We start from the raw sequence: 20689 nt of genomic DNA on the forward strand, positions 1-20689 counted from the left end.
TCATTCTTCATTTTCTTTCTTATTTGTAAGACATTGCTTAGAATTAAGCTTAAAATGGCTTGCCAGTGAGATGCAATTGGTTTTGTCTTGCTTATGTTGAATTTCTTTAAAGCCTTTTCAATGTCATATACATAAAGTAGAAGAATAACAAAATCCTCATCAAAAAATTATTTTGCAAACATGGAATGGTCAAAAGTAGTCTTACTTTACCCATTAGCTTCCATAAAGGAGTCAAACTTTTTTGTACCACTGCATAGGTGTCTACTTGTGCCCATATAAATTTTTTCCCAACCTACAAATTGTATGGAAAATTAGATTACTTTGTTCCTTAGCCTTGGATCATATAGGATACACACAATCTATTCCTAGGGCTCTCTAGATCTAAGCACAATAGAAAACATGGATATAAAAACCATAATAACATAGATCTAGAGATGATAGAGGTCATAACTAACATTTAGATGTTCCCAAATCAATTCCAATCAAATAAAGTAACTATGATGGCATCGTAAATTTCATAGACCTAATGATCTTTTGCCTAATCACTCCTCTCATAGATCTTGGAACAAAATAATGGTTATCTTCTCTTTATAAGGGAGGTTATGGTTTTTTCTCTAAAGTTTGGAAGACAATACCTAAAAAAGTGAAACCTTCAACCCTTAGGGGGTTTTATAAAGGCTTTTTGTGGGCTTAAGTAACTTGAACCCAACTTGAACTTAGGTCATTTAATCTAACTCACTTGGGTCCAGTTAATTAGTTAGTCTTATTGAGCTCTAATTAATTAATTAGTTCAATCCAAAAATATCATTTATAAGATCCAATGTAACATTGTGTTTTTATCGAAATATCACACTTATGAATTACAAACCCATAATTCCCTCAAATAAATGTGCTACCATAAATTAGGAGCTTGAATAAGGACCACTAGGACCCATAAGAAAATATTAGCTCCCTCATAATCCAATTTTAAGGTTGATTTAACAGTTCAATACTATAGAGGGTCAACTACATTCAATATCCTATTATATTAGAATAAGACAAAACTCGGGTTTGTGACCTACTATCCACTACATGCAGACCCTCCATGAACTAGTGTTTATAATCTAACAAGGTAGGTATTATCATCTTCTCAAGACTAACTCTTCAATCATTAAGTTACAAATCCTCCTATTATATGATCAACTAACATACTCTATCTCCCAAATAACATATGTCAAATTCCATTTAATGAATTAATACGACCATAGTTTTCCTAATCACATGTCCTTAAGACCACCTATGTTATATGTTGTCTCAATTTCATGAGATATCGTGATGTCTCTAACCGGAATACATGTTATCATCAACCTCCATCAATAGTGACCCTTGTAAAGAATACTAGATCACTTTGTTTTCTATCTTAAAATCAAGTTAGGTCCATGCAAAACTCCCTATACTTATCTAAATTTTATGTACAACGGAAAACATGCATTCAAAAACAATTCTAAGATTTAGATAATAAGATTAAAATGCTTACTAATGATTTGGATGTTCTCAAACCATTTCCTTGCAATGAAGAACGAATTTGATGTTATTGGAAATCTCGTGCACCAACAATCTTTTGCTCGATGACTCTTCCTTAATGCTAGGCACTCAAATGGTGGGTTTTTAGGGGATGGAGGCTAGGGTTATCTCTCTCTCTCTCTATAGAATGTAGAGAATGAATGAAATAAGCTTGAAACCTTAATCTGTAAGAGGGTATTTATAAAGTTCATATTGGACTTAAGTGACTTGAGTCTACCATAGGCGTGATTACTTAATCTAACCTAAAAAATGTCTTAATTAATTAATTAACCCAACAAAGTTGTCTAATTAATAAATTAGTTGAATAAAAAAAATAATGTTCACTAACCCCTATGCAACCTTATAAAATTCATATCATGCTATTAAGGTAAATGAATTCGAACAAAGACCATCGAGACCCATAAAATAGTATTTCTTCTATTTTCCTTATTCAACATGTTTTCTTTCACCATTTTCAAAGTGAATATACTATTTAGAGTAGAATTAATAAGAAAAACAACAAAAGTATCCCAACTATTAAGCAACAAACCAATCAAATAAAGTATAAATCTCATCATCCATTTTCATTTCCATTACAACTAACTAGTTTAATATACCTTGAAAAACATTTAAGTACTCAAAAACAATAGTTTCATCCTTATATCTCATATACATAAGCTTTCTAAAAAGAAAAGCTTTGTTCTATGCATTTTCCTTTTCACTCAACTCATGCAAAGTATTTCATACCTTATAAGCATTACTTTCATTTGCAATATATTGATGCACATCATTGTCAATCCATTTTCTAATCTTTCCAAATGCCTTTCTGTTTAGTTTTTCTCAATCTTTATCAAACAATTTCTTTGGTTTGCTACTGTCATCCAAAAAAGCATGTTCATAACCAAAACAACAAACCAAATATTTCATTCACAACTTCCATATTGGATAATTTATAGCCATGATCTTGGTGTTATCGTTGTTATCTAAATTCTTTATTCAATATCACGTATTAGGAAAAAACCAAAATGCCTAAAACAATTTAGATACAAAAATAGAATCCAATGAAATATATAATTTTTTTTCTCTCTTTGTGCAATCAAAGGGGCATGCAAACTAAGTAATATTAAGCAAATAAAATAGGGAAAATAAACCAAAGTAATTCACAAAGATTATGACACCAATTTTATGTAGAAACCCCTCTAATATGAAGGGAAGAACCATAAGGTGTATTTTACTCAACTCTCCCACTAATAAAATTAATAGGTTACAACTAGCTCTTCTCTAGCGTACAATTAAACTAGAAATCATTAGCCAACTACTTACCCAAAAGTGGATTTCAACAAATACCATCAAACTCAAAAGTTTAAGTCTTGCCAAAATACAAGCAATAAGAGGAATGAAACAATAATCCAAATAGGTAAAAACGTAGCTTAGAACATTATCAACAACATATTGAAATTTTAAGTGGATTGAAATAAGATTCATCATTGGATCTTACATTTTTCACATGAGAAAACCCACAAAACCACCATTTTCTTTCCATTTTTTTTTCTCTCTATCTTTTTCTCTTAAGAACAACATAATTGTAATATCACACATCAAATAGGGAAAAAAGTTTTTAGTGCTATATATATATAGACTCCTCTTAATTTTGCAAACATATTTAAAGTTGTTAGAGTCCATTAAGCTTAGAATGAATAATATCTACATGATTGAGAGTAGGTTGTTATGAATGGTATCAAAGTTGATCTTTGATCCTAGTGTGGGAGTTATTTATTTAACCCTATAAAGGGTTTTTATCAATTTGACCTTACAATCTCATTGGACACAACGAGGACGTTATGATTGCATAGGGGAGAGAGAGAGAGAGAGAGAGAGATGAAGGGGGATTGTGATATCCCACATCAAATAGGAAAAAAGTTTCTAGCGTTATATATATAGGAATTCCTCTTAACCTTATAAATGCATTTTAAAGTAAAAAAAAAAAACTTCATTGGGTTTAAAGTAAACAATATCTACATGATTGGGAACAAGTAGTTACAACAACTTTTTTTTTTCAAGTTAGTCCTACCACCTCCATGTGGAAAGGGACCACATTCAACACAATTACAACTAATCAATGTATGTGACAATAAATAAATAAAATAACAACTAGAGATCACATTCCTTATTAAGTTTGTCAAAAATTGCAAGTCAAACTCAAACAACATGACATCTCTCTCAACAAAAGAAGTAATGGAAGCCTAAGCCAAACATTAAAGAAGCTTGTGTATAAAAAGAATTTGTTAGGAGCAATGCTCCTTCATTTTAGATTTACCTACTCATAATCAACAAAGAGAAAGCTAATTAATACAAGAACACCATATTATATCCTAAAGTCCTCTTTAGACCATGCATTCTTTAGCATATGAGGACCCATTTATCCATCTCAAAGCAAAAATTAGCACCCATGTCATGATGACCAATTCATCAAATCAAGAAATTGTCTAGACTCTATAAAATTGTTAACAACAAGCTAAGGCTTGAGACACTAGTTACACAAATATAGGCAAACCATGATCAAACATGTGTTGTCATCAAGAATCATTTTAAGACAGTCTAACTTTAGATCGAACACTACATCACCATATAATTTATATCATTATTGCAAGTCAGGCCCAAATAACGTGTTATCTCCCTTAACAAAGGAAGTAGGAAAAGCTTGAGCCAAACATTAAAAAGCATTTGTACAAAAACAATTTGCTAGGATCAAAGCTCCGTCCTTTTATATTAAACTCCTCATATTCAAAACTCCATATTTTATCCTAAAGTCCTCTTTAGACCATGCATTCTTTGATGTATAAGTACCCATTTAGCCATCCCAAAGCAAAAATTGGCAACTACAACATGATCACCAAATCTTCAAATCAAGAAATTGTCTAGACTTCATAAAACTATTTAATGAGAAGCTGAGGTCTAAGACATTAGTTTTATGAAAATTAGGCAAACAATGATCAGACATGAGTTGTCATCAAGAACCATTATATGACAGTACTTTGGCTTCAAATCGAACAATGCTTCATCATTAATTTATATCATTATTGGAAGGAAATCAAACCCAAATAACATGTTATCTCCTTTAACAAAGAAAATAAAAGAAGCCTGAGTCAAATATTAAAAAGCCTTTTTATAAAAACAATTTATTAGGATCAAAGCTCCTTCTTTTTGGATTAAACTCCTCATGTTCAACAAAAGGAAGGTTAATTAATCCAAGGACACCATATTTTGTCCTAAAGTCCCCTTTAGACTACACTCTTTGATGTACAAGGACCCATCTACCATTCCCAAGAGCACAAATTGGCACCTACACCATAATGACCTAATTGTTGAATCAAGAAATTATCTAGACTCCATAAAACCATTATTGAGAAGCTAAGGCGTAAGGAGATAGTTACATAAAAACTAGGTGAAGCTTGGTCAAACATGCGTTATTATCAATAATCACTTTAAGGCACTCTAGCTTGAAATTGAATACTACATCACCACATAATCAATATCATTTCAACTAAATAAAGAAGATAAAATTATCATCAAGTCTACTAAAACCATTGCCTCTAGAAGATACAAGCCTATTTTGGTAATAGTTTCGAAAATAGTTCTCAAAAAATTACTTTTGAAAACAATTCTTAAAGTTTTCAATTGGTTTTAGGATCAAAATTCTATTCAAGAACTCAAATATGAAAATAGTTTTCTCAACTGGTTCACTATGAAGGTGTAATGTATCTATACACAATGCAAAAGTTTTAAACTATTCCCTATATTTTCAATTATTACTTAGAATATTCTATAAAAAATAACTAAAAATATTTAAGATTTCTTCTAAAAAAATAATTTATTTTTAGTATAAATTTTCAAAAAATTGTTCTCTATGAAAAGTTTGTCAAAAGTGTTTTCTAATTTAAAATTTTTATTTTAAAAAATAAAAATTTATTTACCAAAAACACCTAAGACTCCACCCTTGGAGGACTAAGATGATTGCGGAGACTCCATACACAATAGACTTTGTTCGACCTTGGACCACCATCAATTCAAGTGACATGCACGAGGCCAATTCTATAATGCAACTTCACCATCAATTATCAATTTCAAGGGCCTACAGTATACTGTGGAAAGGTTTATAATTGTTAGTCAAACTCCTCGAGAAAAACACCTCTTTTTCTTGGAAAAAAAAGGGAAAGAGGAAAAAACAAAAACCAAACAACAGAAAGAGAGGCCTTCGCTTCCTACAAATCATAAAATCAAAGATAGAAAATTTTAAAGAAAAGGTCACGCATAAGGTCTTCAGCCTCTTTCAAACACAAATCCTTCTGTCACAACATAAAGAAAATAAGAAAAGAAAGGAAAAATAAAACAAAAAAATCCACAAACAATAACAAATATGAAAAAGAAAAAAAAACACTCAGTGAATTCAAAAATCAAGCTTTGATTGAGCGCATAAAGAATGACTTGAAGGATTTGAAAGGGAAAATAAATAATAAATTTTACATGTTATAGAGTGACATCCAGATAAATTTTTCACTAGAGATAGTGAAATGAAGTGTCTCCCCTCCAATACAAGGGAGACTAGGGTAAGAGGACAAATGGCGAATTGTCAAATCAATGGTTAAAGGAATCTCGTCCTTCTATATATCCACAAAATGCCATTTTCATGAAGACAAGTCTTGGTTTAATTTTTTTCTTTCCTATTGAAAAAGAAAACATAGTTTATCATCTCATCTTCAATATCACCATTAAAGAAATTGCGGAAAGGTCTAGTTATAGTATTAAAATGTTCTTTTTCAATGCCCATCATAAAAGACACGTACATAGTTTTAAGTCTCATCATCTGTAATCTCATCATCTGTAACTTAGTCGATGTATATTTCTCACCACATATATTGAACGGTTAGAATTCCTTATTCTGTTGGAACCAATACGTTATCATAGCATTTTCCGAAAGTTTCTGTGAAAAGTTGCAGAGTCATCCTCTCCAACAGCATCACTGTGGGTGGTACTGATAATCTCATCATTCACAAAGCGTCCCTCATTGCACCAAATCTTTTCACCAGGAAGTAGTAGCACTACACATTACTTTGGACTGGAATTTCACCACTCAGAGTCACACTTTTGTCATTCCTGTTGAGATATTATTTTCCAGGAAAATTATGTTTTGAAGCTCCATTTAAGAATTTTTCATATTTCCCATTGATTTTGAAAATAATTCCTTCCATCTGTCAACAAAGACTTACCTATTGTATCAAAAGTAATTTTCTCACCCACTTTATAAACCTTTTTCTTTTGTTTTTTTTCTTTTTAATCTTTTATAAAAGGTTTCTCAAATTGCCACATTCTTAAGTACATATTTAAATTATAAAATATGGATATTAATATTTTGATAATAATTTTTTTTAAATGAATAATAATATTTAATAGAAATTATAATGCGAATATTAATATTTTAATAAAGGTATAAATTTGTATATGTTAAAAAAATAACTATATTTTAGAAAATAGTAATCATTAATAACATTTTATTTAAAAAAAATTATAAAATTGAGAATAATTCATAATAATCCAACCCATCAAGTTTTATTTAATTTGGTACTAAAAAAATTTGGACATTTATCTATACTACTTATAAAAGTACGAGTTGTTTTTCACTTTTTTATTTTTTGAAATATCTTTATCAATACTAATAATCAACTTAAATGATAATTTAATCTTTTCAAAATAATTTAATCTTTTTATTTTTGTTACGGTTTTAATTATTTGACATAAGGCAAACCATTCTTAAAATTACCATCATAAACCTAAGAGATAATTCAAAATTTAACATTTTCCATACTCATAATCAACTTAAATGATAATTTAATCTTTTCATTTTCTTAGGGTTAACATAAGTCATTCTTGAAATTGGTTTCACAAACCTAAAAGGTAATGGAAAATTTGAGAATTTAGTCTTTTCATTTTCTCAAGGTTAACATAAATTATTCCTGAAATTAACATCACAAACCTAAAAGATAAAGGAAAACTTTATCTTTTCATTTGCCTCCAATTTCTATTTCATCAACTATTTTAATAGGAATTTAATTTAAGATTTTAATTACTTGACACAATGGAAATCTATATGTTCATAACTTTATTTTGATTATATATTCAAATTCAATCCTAAAAACTGCTCTCAAGAAACTATAAAAAAAAAAAAAGTTAATATTTGTGGGAAACCTCTCAAACTAGGCATTCATCTTCAATGTCCCCTCTAACATAGCTACTCCATCTTTCATCCTACTTGACAAAGTGCCCCATGAACCACCAATACGACGTTTATTAGTTTCAACCATTGATTACAATTTATTTATAATATGTATGTAGATAAGTTTAGTTATAGTAGGAGATCATTGCAGAGTGTTTTTCGATTTTGGATTTAGAATTGAGATGAAAAACAATTAAGGTTTATTTGAAACTCTCTCACAAATCAAGGTTTGTTTTCCTTAATAACAAATTTGTAGTATTTTAAATCATATTAGAGTGTGTTTTAAGAAAATAAATAAAACGTATTTAATACTTATATTTTTTTTTTTCTTATCCTAACCTATTTTTCATTTTTTTCAATGAAATAAATTAATTTTTTTTAAAAAAAATATCACATGAAACTTTTTACTTTTTATAATCATAATAATGATTTCCATTCATTTTGAGATATTTAAATCTTTTAAACTTTTATATTAAATTAAATAATAGTGAATTAATAACAACACTTATATTATAGATAATTATTGAATAAAAAGTTTCATTACTCATTTACCAAAAAGAAGAAAATTTTTCTATTGAGATTTTAATTCGTTTGATTTTTTTAAATATTTTTAGAATGAAAACTTATTTTTCCTTTATATATTTTTTGTTTGATTAAATAAATTGATATACCATGTATTTTTCTTTTATATGAAATTATTTAATCTAATCTGGTTCTATTTTCTATATTTGCAGACAAAAAATAATAATAAGTTGTACAAAATATATAATGGTTTTTAAAAACGAATTAAAAATATAGTTTTTAACAACATAATATAAGTCAATGATTTTTTCATATGAATTTTTAAATTTAACATAATTTTTTTTTTATTTTCTTTAAAAGAAAGTTTATTGAAAACCAATCATTAATTTTTTTATTTACTTTTCACTTTTTTCATTCCAAAAATGTCTTAAAAGTTATAAATTTCATTCTCTTTAAAATTACACTATTAATATAATCAATGTTATAAAAATTTATCATTAAAAGTTTGAAAACTTTTCAAATTTCTTGTGACCATTTCATTTTTCATCTTTAAAATTTGAAAATTTTTCTCTTTTTTTTTTCATTCTCTATTCTTTTCAAATTTTTCTCTTCAACTCTTTCAGGTATGCTATTCGTTCTTTATTTTTTTTTAAAGATTTTTCTTCTTTTTTTTTAATCCACAAATTTCTTGCTCAAATTAAGTCATTTTTGTTCTAATTTTTATTAAAAAACTTTGATATAAAAGAAAAAAAAGTATTTAAACTATATATAAAATAATTAACTCAAAAAAATTTACAAATTTAGTGTAAAAGAAATAAATGATGTGTTTAAATTAAGATTGGTAAATGTTATGACCAAAGACCAAGGTGGCATTTATTTTTTTTAATATTAGAAAATTGGTTAAAAAATAATTTTATTAAGTCAAAAAGTATGATCTTATTTATATCTAATCCCATTTATTTATTTTTTAATTTGGTTTCATGTTTAATTCAATTATTTGATTTCGAATCTCTACTTGATTTCTGTATATAAGTATTGAAATAATAAATTCACATACTAATTTTTTTGTTGGACTTTTTTCATATTCCCTCACATACTTGCACGTGTACACTTACTAGTAATTATAAAAAGAGGATATATGGTCTAATTGTATGAAGAAGAGAATTGACATAATTATTATCATTCTAGACTTGTTTTGGGGAAATAGTTATGACATTAATATATATATATATATATATATATATATAAACTATTAGTATTGGTGAATGAGAAAATGCAAGAAAATTAGAAAACCCATTAAGGGAGTTGTAGGTTTTTTGTCAATAGTCAAAGTATTACAATACAAACTTAAATGGGTAGTATTATGGTTTTAAAAATTGAATTGGACCGGCCGATCCAACCAGTCATCGTTCCGGTTCGGTTCGATCATTTGAACTGCCCAAAAGTTGAACCAACCTCAAACTGAATGAACTAGTGATCGAACCGATGAACTAGTCGAATCGATCAATTTTTCTTAAATCAAACGGTTCACAATTTTTATTTGTTTTGATGCATCTGGCATCAAAATAACATCGTTTTGATATGTATATAAACCCTTTTTTTAACCTTTCCCCCTCTCCCAGCAACCCTAGTCCTTCCCCCTGTTTGCTCCCTCTCCACCCAACACACCATGTCGGGGTTGTTGTCATCGTCGGAGCTGCTACCCCTCACGTTGGCGAGGGCCCACTACATTCCAAATCTAAAATCTCCAACTTTGGAATCTTGCAATTTTTCTTTTTAATATTTAATATTTTATAATTTTATTCCATATTGAATTATTGAATTAGAATCTCAATATTCATTGAAATTTCATTTAAATAATTGAATCATTTTTTTAGATTTTATATATTCGTCTACTTTATTATTTTATTTTATTTTATTTTATTTTGATTTCTAAAATATCTTATTTGAGTTTAAATAAATTAATAAAATCATTAAAAACATTAGAAAATAAAATAAATTTTTGGAATGAATCAATAAATCAAACATTGAAATCCCGTTTTTAAATAATTTTAAATCAATTTAATTTTTTTGATTTTTAAATATTAAATAAATTTTTTATTTCAAAGTAAATTTCTGAAAGAAATTTCTATAATAAATTTCAGGCTTGATTCTTTAAATTAATATGGTGGTTGATGATATGTTTTTTTTATTGATGAACGGTGATTAAAATTGTTATTTTTGTTTACAATTTGATAGAAAATTTAGGTAGAATTTATCATTTTTATTTTTAATTTTTTATAATTTTAACAATATATAAAATATATGTTTATGATGTTACCGGTTTGATCACGGTTCAACTGTCGGTCTGACCAGTGAAAACATTAAGTAATACATATTTCAATAGAAAGTAACTTTTCTGATTCAATTATCGGTCTAACTATGAAAACATTGAGTAGTACATACTTCAATAGAAAGTAGTACATATGTGCATCGACTCATACACAAATTCTAAAAAATTTCACTTGTCTATCTTGAATTTTCTCATGAGGCAAACAACGCAAAATTAGAAGGCTTGATGCCTTGGATTTATTAATGGATTTAGTAAAATTTTAAAATATTTGAGAATTCAAAAATTAAGGCGTCATTTGGATATATTTTTTATTTTTTATTTTTTAAAAATAGAAACTCTTATCCAAAAAGTAAAAAATTTGTCATATATTTTTAAAAACTCTTTTCAAAATTTAAAAAATGTGAAAACTTTTTAATTCCTTAAATTTTAAAAAGTGTTTTCAAGTATGCTGCATATCTACATAAATTTTGCATAAAAATTCTAATATTTTATGTAAGACTTTCTATTTCAAATAAAAAATAAGAACTATGTACAAGCATGCACTAAATTTCTTAAATTAAAATTGGTATAGAATAATTATGTTGGTTTCTTCTTTACCCGTAATTATATTTTTTTTTTTAGTTCTCTCTAGATAAACTAAATGCATTGGTTTTTCCTTTATACACAATTAAATTTATGAACAAATCCAGCACTTTAAGTCTCTCTTAATTTGGAGTTTGTGCACTTGATGAAAAAAATTCAAAAAATTATAGTTGTGAGGAAAAGGAAAAACAATATAGTTAATCTAAACAAATTTTGGTTCGAAAAGTTTTAATACTAATTTAGTCTACTTTTGAGTTTCAAACTATTTTTAAAAATTACCAAGCTTACTATTGAATCCATTACATGAGGTTTTGTCTGAGTTCATTCGTCTAATAAAAAATTTGAAGATTTAAGTAAAATTCATTTTATATGTAGGTACATGTACGTGCATATAAGTGTGACGGCCTATCCTTTGTTCATGCATGTTCTATCCCTTGTTCAAGTATATACTACCCGTATTTAGATATATACTACTTCGATCATGTTTAGATATTCAATTTACAAATTCTTGTTTAGGACAAGATATCTTTCATTAAAGTTCCTTAAAAAAGGGGATGAAGAAATTGATAAGGTGAATTTAGAGTTTCTTGATTGGGAATAAGAGGATCAACTTCTAATTTTGTGGCTTCTTTCATCATTGTTGGATAGCAGCCACACTCGCATGGTAAATTGCAAAACTTCAGCTAGAAATGGCTAACTTTGGAGGTATACTTTTTTAATCAAATTAAGGTTAGAGTCTCTCAATTTAAGATTCAATTCCAAAATACTAACAAGGCAATGAATGATTATCTACTGAAAATTCAAACACCTGTCGATCTTTTACGGTTGCATTTGTGGATGTAATCTTTGAAGGTCTATCATTTGAGTATGATGCATTTGTCACTACAATTAATTCACACACAAATAGTTATTTAGTAGATGAGATTGAATTGCTTTTGCTTACTCTAGAAACATATATAGAGAGGCACTCCAAAATTTTGTTTGCTCGCAGATCTTTTATTCATAGATCTACACTTTGTCTTTATACGATTAGATACAAAATTATCTATTTTTGAAACATAAATTAAAGTAGTGGATCTTTTAGGGAGGTTTTGGTTAATATAATAATAACTGTTTACTTATGATACAATCAAATATTTGTAACTAATTCCTCTCTCCCTCTTCTTTTTTGTCTCTTTTCTAGAATTTTATAAGGGAGGAAGAATAAGAGAAAGAATAAAAGTGAATTAAATCTTGATGAAACTCAGGTTCAAGTGCCAATGGGGCAATGTCCAGCCAAAACTCTAGACAAGGGAAAAAGAAATTTCTTAATTTTCAATTCCATAATTTTCATCAAAATTTTAACCTTAGTAATTGAAACTACAAGCCCAACTTCTCTCAGAATTCTTTTAGTCAAGGCAACATTCATGGTGGAAATTTTTGGAACAAAAGTGGTTTTAGGTCTTTTGGCCAAAGTAGAGGCAAAAACAACTTCTTTAGTTAACAAGGTCGCTGGAACTCAAACAACCCTCAATGCTAACTTTGTGGGAGGTTTAGCCATTTGATTATGATCAGTCTTTTCAAGGATTTATGGGGAACTCTTAGGAACAATAGCAACAATAAGGATCTCGGATGATTGCCATGATTGCAATGCCTAAAATAATTAGTTATACCAATTGGTATCTTGATATATTCTAGAAATTTAATCACATTATGACAAATGCTACAAATCTTATGAAAAAAGATGATTATTTTAGGCTAGATCATGTGCATGTTGGAAATGGTATGGATCTAATTATTATTAAACATATTAGTCAAATCTAGTTTCTTCTCTCCTTATTTCCTAAAAATACCATCTTTTAAATATTTGCTTCATGTTCCTGAAATAACAAACAATTTACTCAATGTCAGGTTTCCAAAATTGTGCTATTAGAAGTGAGACTTGAGAATGGTCTCTATGTCTTTGACCAATCCGAGCTAGATCTCTTCAAACAAGGGCAGTCTTGTTCTTCTATTTCTACTGCTCTCTCATGTAAATGCATTTGCTACTTCTGATTCTAAGATGTCCAAACCAATAGCTTGTAGTTCTAGTGCTTTTGCTCATTTCTCTTCTTCCTTATATGAATTGCATCATAATCGGCTAGTCCATCCCTCAAAAATAATTGTAAAAGTTGTTCTCTGCAAATGTAATATACCTAATATCAATAAAGTTCAACCTTCCATTTGTCCCACTTGTTGTCTTGGTAAAACCTGTAAATTATCTTTTTCTACATCAAATGCAAAATATGCTACTTCCTTACAATTAGTACATTCTAATCTTTGAGGACCCTCTCCAATGCAATCTTTAAGTGGTTTATAAATACTACATCAGATTTGTCGATACATTTTCTCATTTCACATGAATCTATCTATTAAGAATAAGTTGGATGTTATTCAACCTTTGTTAACTTAAAAACTCAAATAGAACTTCAACTTTATTATAAAATCAAGGCCATTCAAACCAATAGGGTGGTGAGAATAGGGCTTTTATTTATTTTCTTGTGAGAAACAGATAGTTCATAGAACTTCCTATCCTCGTACTCATGAGTAGAACAGTGTGGTTGAAAGGAAGCATTGTCGCATTTTTTAAAATTAAACTAAACGAGTGGGGTGGGGTGGGTTAGAAGATTGTTTGTTACACCCAATTTAAATTTTTTATTGGAAAAAAAAAAAGAATTAATTTAAGTAATAAAGGTGGGGCTGGGATTGGTAAGCGGACTTTTGTCACCCCTACTATTCATGAATTAAATCCTTGACCTAAAATTGGGGTGAAAACTTGCCCGCTAATATCCTTTTTAAAAAAGCAAAAGGTATTTAAGAAAGTTTGAACTCTAATTCGTTCTTTTATTTATTTTTTCTTCCTTTCTCCGAGTTGATTTGAGTGGTTTGTTTTGGGTCTTTGCCAAGATGGATAAGTTTGGGTATGATGTGAGTGCACAATCTTCAGAGTCAGATTTGGTTTCAATAATTCAGGAGAGTTTTCTAGCAAATGGCCTTTTATAAATGTTGTTTTGTTTCATACTAGAATTTTGATCCAAAATTGGAAGAAAATCCAGCCAAGTTGTAAGATTAGGTAAGAGGATGGATAAAAATTTTGGAGAAAAAACAAAGGGCCTTCATAAAATTTGACAAATTCAGATGAGCAAAGAATTTTCAAATGATAAAATGAAAGAAAAACATTGAAACCCATCATTACCGCCTAGAGAACAATGCAATAGACAAACTATGATAAAGGTTATGAGTATGAAGTGGAAATTAATGTTACTTAAAATTATTCTTTATTTTTACTTAAAATGCAATTTCCAAGCATAGAGTTTCAACCATATGATAATAGAAAATTTTTGTTTCAAATAGCAATTAATTTTTTTGTTTAATAGTAGAAAAAGTAAAAGTAGATACAATTATTATTGTGTTGTGACTGAATTTTATATTTGATTACAGTATTTTAAAAATTATTTTATTAAAAATAATAGTAAGTTTGGCAATTTAAAAAAATAATTAAATAAAAATATATTTTCTAACCTAAGTCTTACTACTTCTCCAAAATTTAATTAATAATAATTTTCGCATGGAAATATACATCTTTAACAAAGTATAAGGTTAAAATTAAGAGCTATTACTTAATACTTTTAAAATTTACATTTAATGGAATTTTGCTTTGTGATGATAATTGAAGCTTTAATGTAAACATGTTACTTTACGAATATAAAAATAAAATAATTAACACATAAAAATATATGAGTTTTTAACTTGATTTAATCAAATATCCCTATATTTACAGATAAGAAAAAATCATTTTACTTCTTATAAAAGAGAAATCATATATAATTATTGGATTTTCACAATATCTCATATTTCTTCGGTCTTTATATTTACATCTTAAACCATAGAGCTTTCTCACTTTATTGGGTGTCTCATTTTTCGTCACATTTATATTCACCTCATATAGTTTTTACAAATTCATTTTCACCTCATAACCTTTCTCTTTATAACCTAAAATATCTATTTTTATAAATATATATATATATATATATATATATATATATTGCAAATAACAGATGAATATTTTATACAATATTCCTTCCAAGATGGAATCTATACCAAGAGGAATTTTACACTTTTCAACACTTTTGTTATTTGAAATGTTGTCCCAAAGGAAGTCCTATTTTTTTATAATGATTTGCCCTATATGTTGTGATTTGATAAAGATCCAATTTAATCCTTTGTAAAGTAGTATAAAGATGGTTGGATAATTCAAAAACTACTTTAATTTGTATTTTTTGAAATGGGTCAATGACATGGTGTTAAAACCAAGAATGAAAATATCGGTAATCACGGATATATCGACGGATATTTTAGAAAAAAATATCGGTAGGCTTAAAATTGTTAAAAACTCATAAAAATATAAAGAAAACCTCATAATAATATAATTAGAAGTATAATAGATATTTTAAAGTTATTTTATTAAAAATTTTGATATATGTATAACATGATTTATCATATTTGATAATAATATCGTATGTATCGATAAAAATATAAATTTTATAAGTGTACATTTATTATTAAATTACATCTAATATTATGATATTTGATTATAATATATCTAATTTTAAAATATATATTAATATTAAAATTATGATTCATTTAATTCAATTGTATTAAACAATATAAAATAAATTATGATATATATATATATATATATATATATATATATATATATATATATATAATTTTTTAATATTTAATTAATTATTAATGATATTAAAAACATTATGAAGAAAATTATATAATTTTTATATTTTTAGTAATCAATCAAAAGAAAATTTTGCATTTAATTATGAAATAATTATAATTAATTTGCTCTTTAAAATATTCTTTTAATATTTTCTTTATATAATGAGTTTAAGTATATATAAGTTTAGTGCACAATATATAACAAGGGCAAGTTTGCCCGAATGATAAGTGGAGTGTATCCCAAACCTTTTGTTTTGGGGTTCAAATCCCCTTTATATCGGAAAAAATCGACATTTTCCTCCTTGGTTAGAACTAAAAATATTCAAAATAAAATAAAATAATTTTTGAAAAATGATGTTTATTTCTAAATCCTGCTGGTATGTTTTATAATCCTTTGCCTTTTACATTGTTTGTGTAGGTACCGATGACTTTGAAATTTTATTTATTGAAAATTATCAAATAAAATGGTTGGAGCTATATAGAGACTACTTTAACATTGTTCATCTTTAAACAATCCTAACAAAACCATGGCAAAGCTTCATGAAGTTCGTATACTCTCCGAACACCGATGGCTGATATTTCGATCTTCATTATCATAAGACTTCATAAGTTATGTTAAAAGTTTTACCCTATAATTAGTCATCTTCTCTTAGAAGTTACAAATATATATAAACAAATATGAGTTATTATGATATAGAAGTCAAATCAAATATCAATTTGAATTCACAAGCCCAATAGGTTTTTTTTATAAAAATCATTTAAGTAATTTCAATGCATCGAGTGAATGATATTAGTACACTTATAACGCGTTAATACTGATACCAATGGGCTAGAAAAACATTGAAAATGGGTGGATTATTATTGAAATCAAATTTGACTCAGAAGATTGTGGGCTCACATCGTATCCCAAGTTCCCAAGTAATCCATCTCGGAATCAATTATAGAACAATGGGCCCAGCCCAGCCCAGTTTGTAATTGGAGGACTAGAAAAGCACAGAAGTACAAAGCGAAAGGAAGCCTAGCTATAAAGGCCCATGAAGTAGCTGGACAGTTGCAAGCTATAAAATTTTACCCACCCGTTTATATTGGGTTTAGGAAACTACTGTGGAAAGAAAAAAAAAATTAAAGAAAATGATTTTTTTTATGTCATTATAAAAAAATATGAAAAAAAAAATCAAATACAATTAGGTTTTGTTTGCCTTATGAAAGATTTGAGAAAAAAAATACTAGAAAAAAATGATAAATAGAAAAGCAACAAAAACTAAATAAAAAAAAAAAGATTTAAAATCCATATATTATTTTTATATGATATTTCAAACTCATTTAACTTATTTTAATTCTTTTGTATAAAGATTAAATAATTTATAAATTTGTAGCACAACCCCCTTTTTGCTCTAATTTGCTACACATCTATGAATCATATGTGATACAAGATTTCTCATACAAATCTAACATTGGTCATAACAAAACTTAGTCTCCTATTATAAATTAATGCAATAACATTTTCTTAACTAATATGGTAGTCTCATACTAGATTTGTATTTTAGAGATTTGCATTTTATATATATATATATGTATTTGTATTTTAGAGATTTGCATTTTATATATATGTATTTATGTATGTATATTTGAAAATCCCAAAATGATTTTAAATGTCCAAAACAAATGAATCGAAATCTTGTAGCATGGCCTCAATTCAACCGCAACAATCCCTATATAAACTAAAGTAATCTAAACATTTGTGGTACAATTGCCTTAATCATTATTTGTTAAAAAGGCCCAAATAATCCCATTTGCTCCTTTTTTTTTTTTTTAAGAAATAAGAAATCAAATTTACACTTATTGTAGTATAAGCAGATGGTTTGAAACTTGTTGAGAGAATAAAATTTTATCTTGATTTATAAATTGAGTATTTTCTAAGTGACATGTTAGTTTATCAATCGACATATAAAAAGAAAATCAAATGCTTTTATAACCAATCACACCTACTTAGTTTCTTTTATAGTTGTTTGTGTTATGTTTTAGCCATGTGAGACAAGTTGTAATATTTGTAATGTAATATATGATTCCTATCCATTTATTAGTATTGTGTGCATTGTTAGTTTCTTTCTTTCTATTATTTTAATTAATACTTAGCCCAATTAATTCACATTGTACACAGTTTTGGTATAAGTGGATACTCAAAGGATACAATTGTGAGTTTCTTATAAATAAATACTATTGTTCACAATAGTTCATGAAATTGGTTGGTTAGTAGTGTTATGGTATGATACTTTTTTATGTAGGTGAGATGACTAGTCTTGATTATTAGAGTGAGTTTCTAAAGTGGTATGCTAGTATATATGGTTACACAATGAACAAAATCTACAAAGGACATATTTATTGCTATTTGAATGGCATGTGTTCTCCTAGCTGCCATCTGGTAGGAGTACTTAACCTCAAGAGGTACTCAAACTAATGTATGGGTTAGCGATCACTTTCAATCACATATGAGTGAGACCCATAAAGATACTCAGGCTAATGTCTTTGTATGAAAAGATTAGAGATTTAGTGTTGTAAGGAAAGATTGGAGATTCATTACAATATGGAAAGATGGGAAATTCACTATTGAAAATTTGGAAGTATCATCCATATTGAGAATATTTTAGATTGTTTTATTATTTAGAATATTTTATTATTTGAATTATTTCTTGTAAATAAGTTATCCTTTAAATGGATTTAGACCATTTTATTCATAAATATGATTGTCTGTATATGTTGTAATATGAATAAGAAATTCATTCGCAATTTATCTTTGTGTTTATGGTATCAAGGTTGCCTTAAACCCTTGGATGGACTTTTGAGTGTTTTTTGGTTGACCACTCACCAAAAAAAAATCCAAATTTATCTGGTCTTCTACCAATTTTTCTTTTTGTTATTTCCTCAATATGGTTCGTATTCCAAATTTATCTAGTCTTCCACCAATTTTTTTGTTTTTTTCTCAATCTGGTTGTGTACTAGATTTTTTTTTATTCCTTAAATTATTTCTCTACAATGTTTGGAGTATTTTCTTATGAAACTTCAGGGGATTCCTCCAACATTCAGACTTCTCAAAATGGTCAAATTTCATCAACTAAGGTTATTGAAAGTCCAATCTTGCAAATCACTACTCATTAACTAAATGGACAAAATTTATTGCAATGGTCACAATCCATGAAGTTGTTCATTAGAGGAAAGGGCAAGATCAATTATTTGAATGATATAAAACAAGGCCCAAAATATGATCCTATATATCATGTCTAGGATGCAGAGAATTCTATGATTTTATCATGGATTGTTAACTTTATTGCAACCAGAGATCGACCAAACATATATGTATCTCAACACTACTAAACAATTATGGAATGCAGTAAGTGACACATACTCAAATTTGGGCAATTCCTTGCAAGTTTATGAGTTGAAAACGAAGGTCAAACATACAACACAGGGAAATATATCTATAACAAGTTATTACAATATGTTGAAAAGTTTGTGGCAAGAACTTGACTTGGTCTATGACCTTAAATGGTCATGTGCTAAAGACAATACTCATTATCAAAAGACCATGGAGAAGGACCATGTTATGGAATTTTTAGTAAGACTAAATGTGGATTTGGATGAAGTGAGAGTTCATGTTCTTGGAAAAGAGCCACTACCCTCAATTAGTAAAAGCATTCTCTGAAGTTAGACAAAAAGAAAGTTGTAGAGGAGTGACAATGGGAAAAAAAAAACTAATAGATAAAATTCTACATTTAATGTTATTGCACCAACCAATAAAACTATTACAATAGCATACAATCAAAGAACTGCAATCTAGGCTTTGAATGGATTTCCAAACTTTTATGGCTGAAAATGTTAATTGAAGACCTCAATGTGACAAGTTCTATATCTATAAAGTAGTGATCAATATAACATATAAACCAGTTCAATATGATAGAACCAAACACGTAGATGTTGATTCGTACAATCAAACAATTAGCAAATGTTTTACTAAGGGTTACACAAAGGACAGTTCAATAGCATAACTTGCAAGTTGGGAATGAAAGACATTTTTGAGTCAGCTTGAGGGGGAGTATTGAAAGATTAAAGATCACTATTGTTAAGGAAAATTGGAGATTCATTGTTGTATGGAAAGATCGGAGATTCATTACTATATGAAAAGATTGGAGATTCAATGCTGAAAATTTGGAAGTAACATCCATATTAAGAATATTTTATTCTTTGAATTATCTCATGTAAAGAGGTTATTCCCTTAAATAGATTTAGACCATACTATCTATAAATATGATAGTATCTACATAGTAGCGATATGAATCGGAAATTCATTTTCAATTCATCTTTGTGTTCACTTTGTGTACCTAAGATGGGCACCATAATATCCCACTAAGGACAATGTATTCCTTTCTAGTGATTCTAAGGTACATTATCAAGGTAAATCCTTAGTTAGGGCAATTCCATTTGTTTAGTAAAATTGATGTTTTATCCTTCTAGGATATGACAATATTAGTTGATTATGGTAAAGAATTTGTAACTCAAAGGTAGAGATGTAATTTATTGGTGGATGACACATACCAACTAAATTATAGATTAATGTCCATGGGAAACAAATACAAGGATTAGTAGGTCGTGGGATAGCTATTAGCTTCATGTAGTTAGATTTGATTACTGAA

The sequence above is a fragment of the Vitis vinifera genome, chromosome 4 (assembly GCF_030704535.1).
Source record: "Vitis vinifera cultivar Pinot Noir 40024 chromosome 4, ASM3070453v1".
NCBI lineage: Eukaryota > Viridiplantae > Streptophyta > Magnoliopsida > Vitales > Vitaceae > Vitis > Vitis vinifera.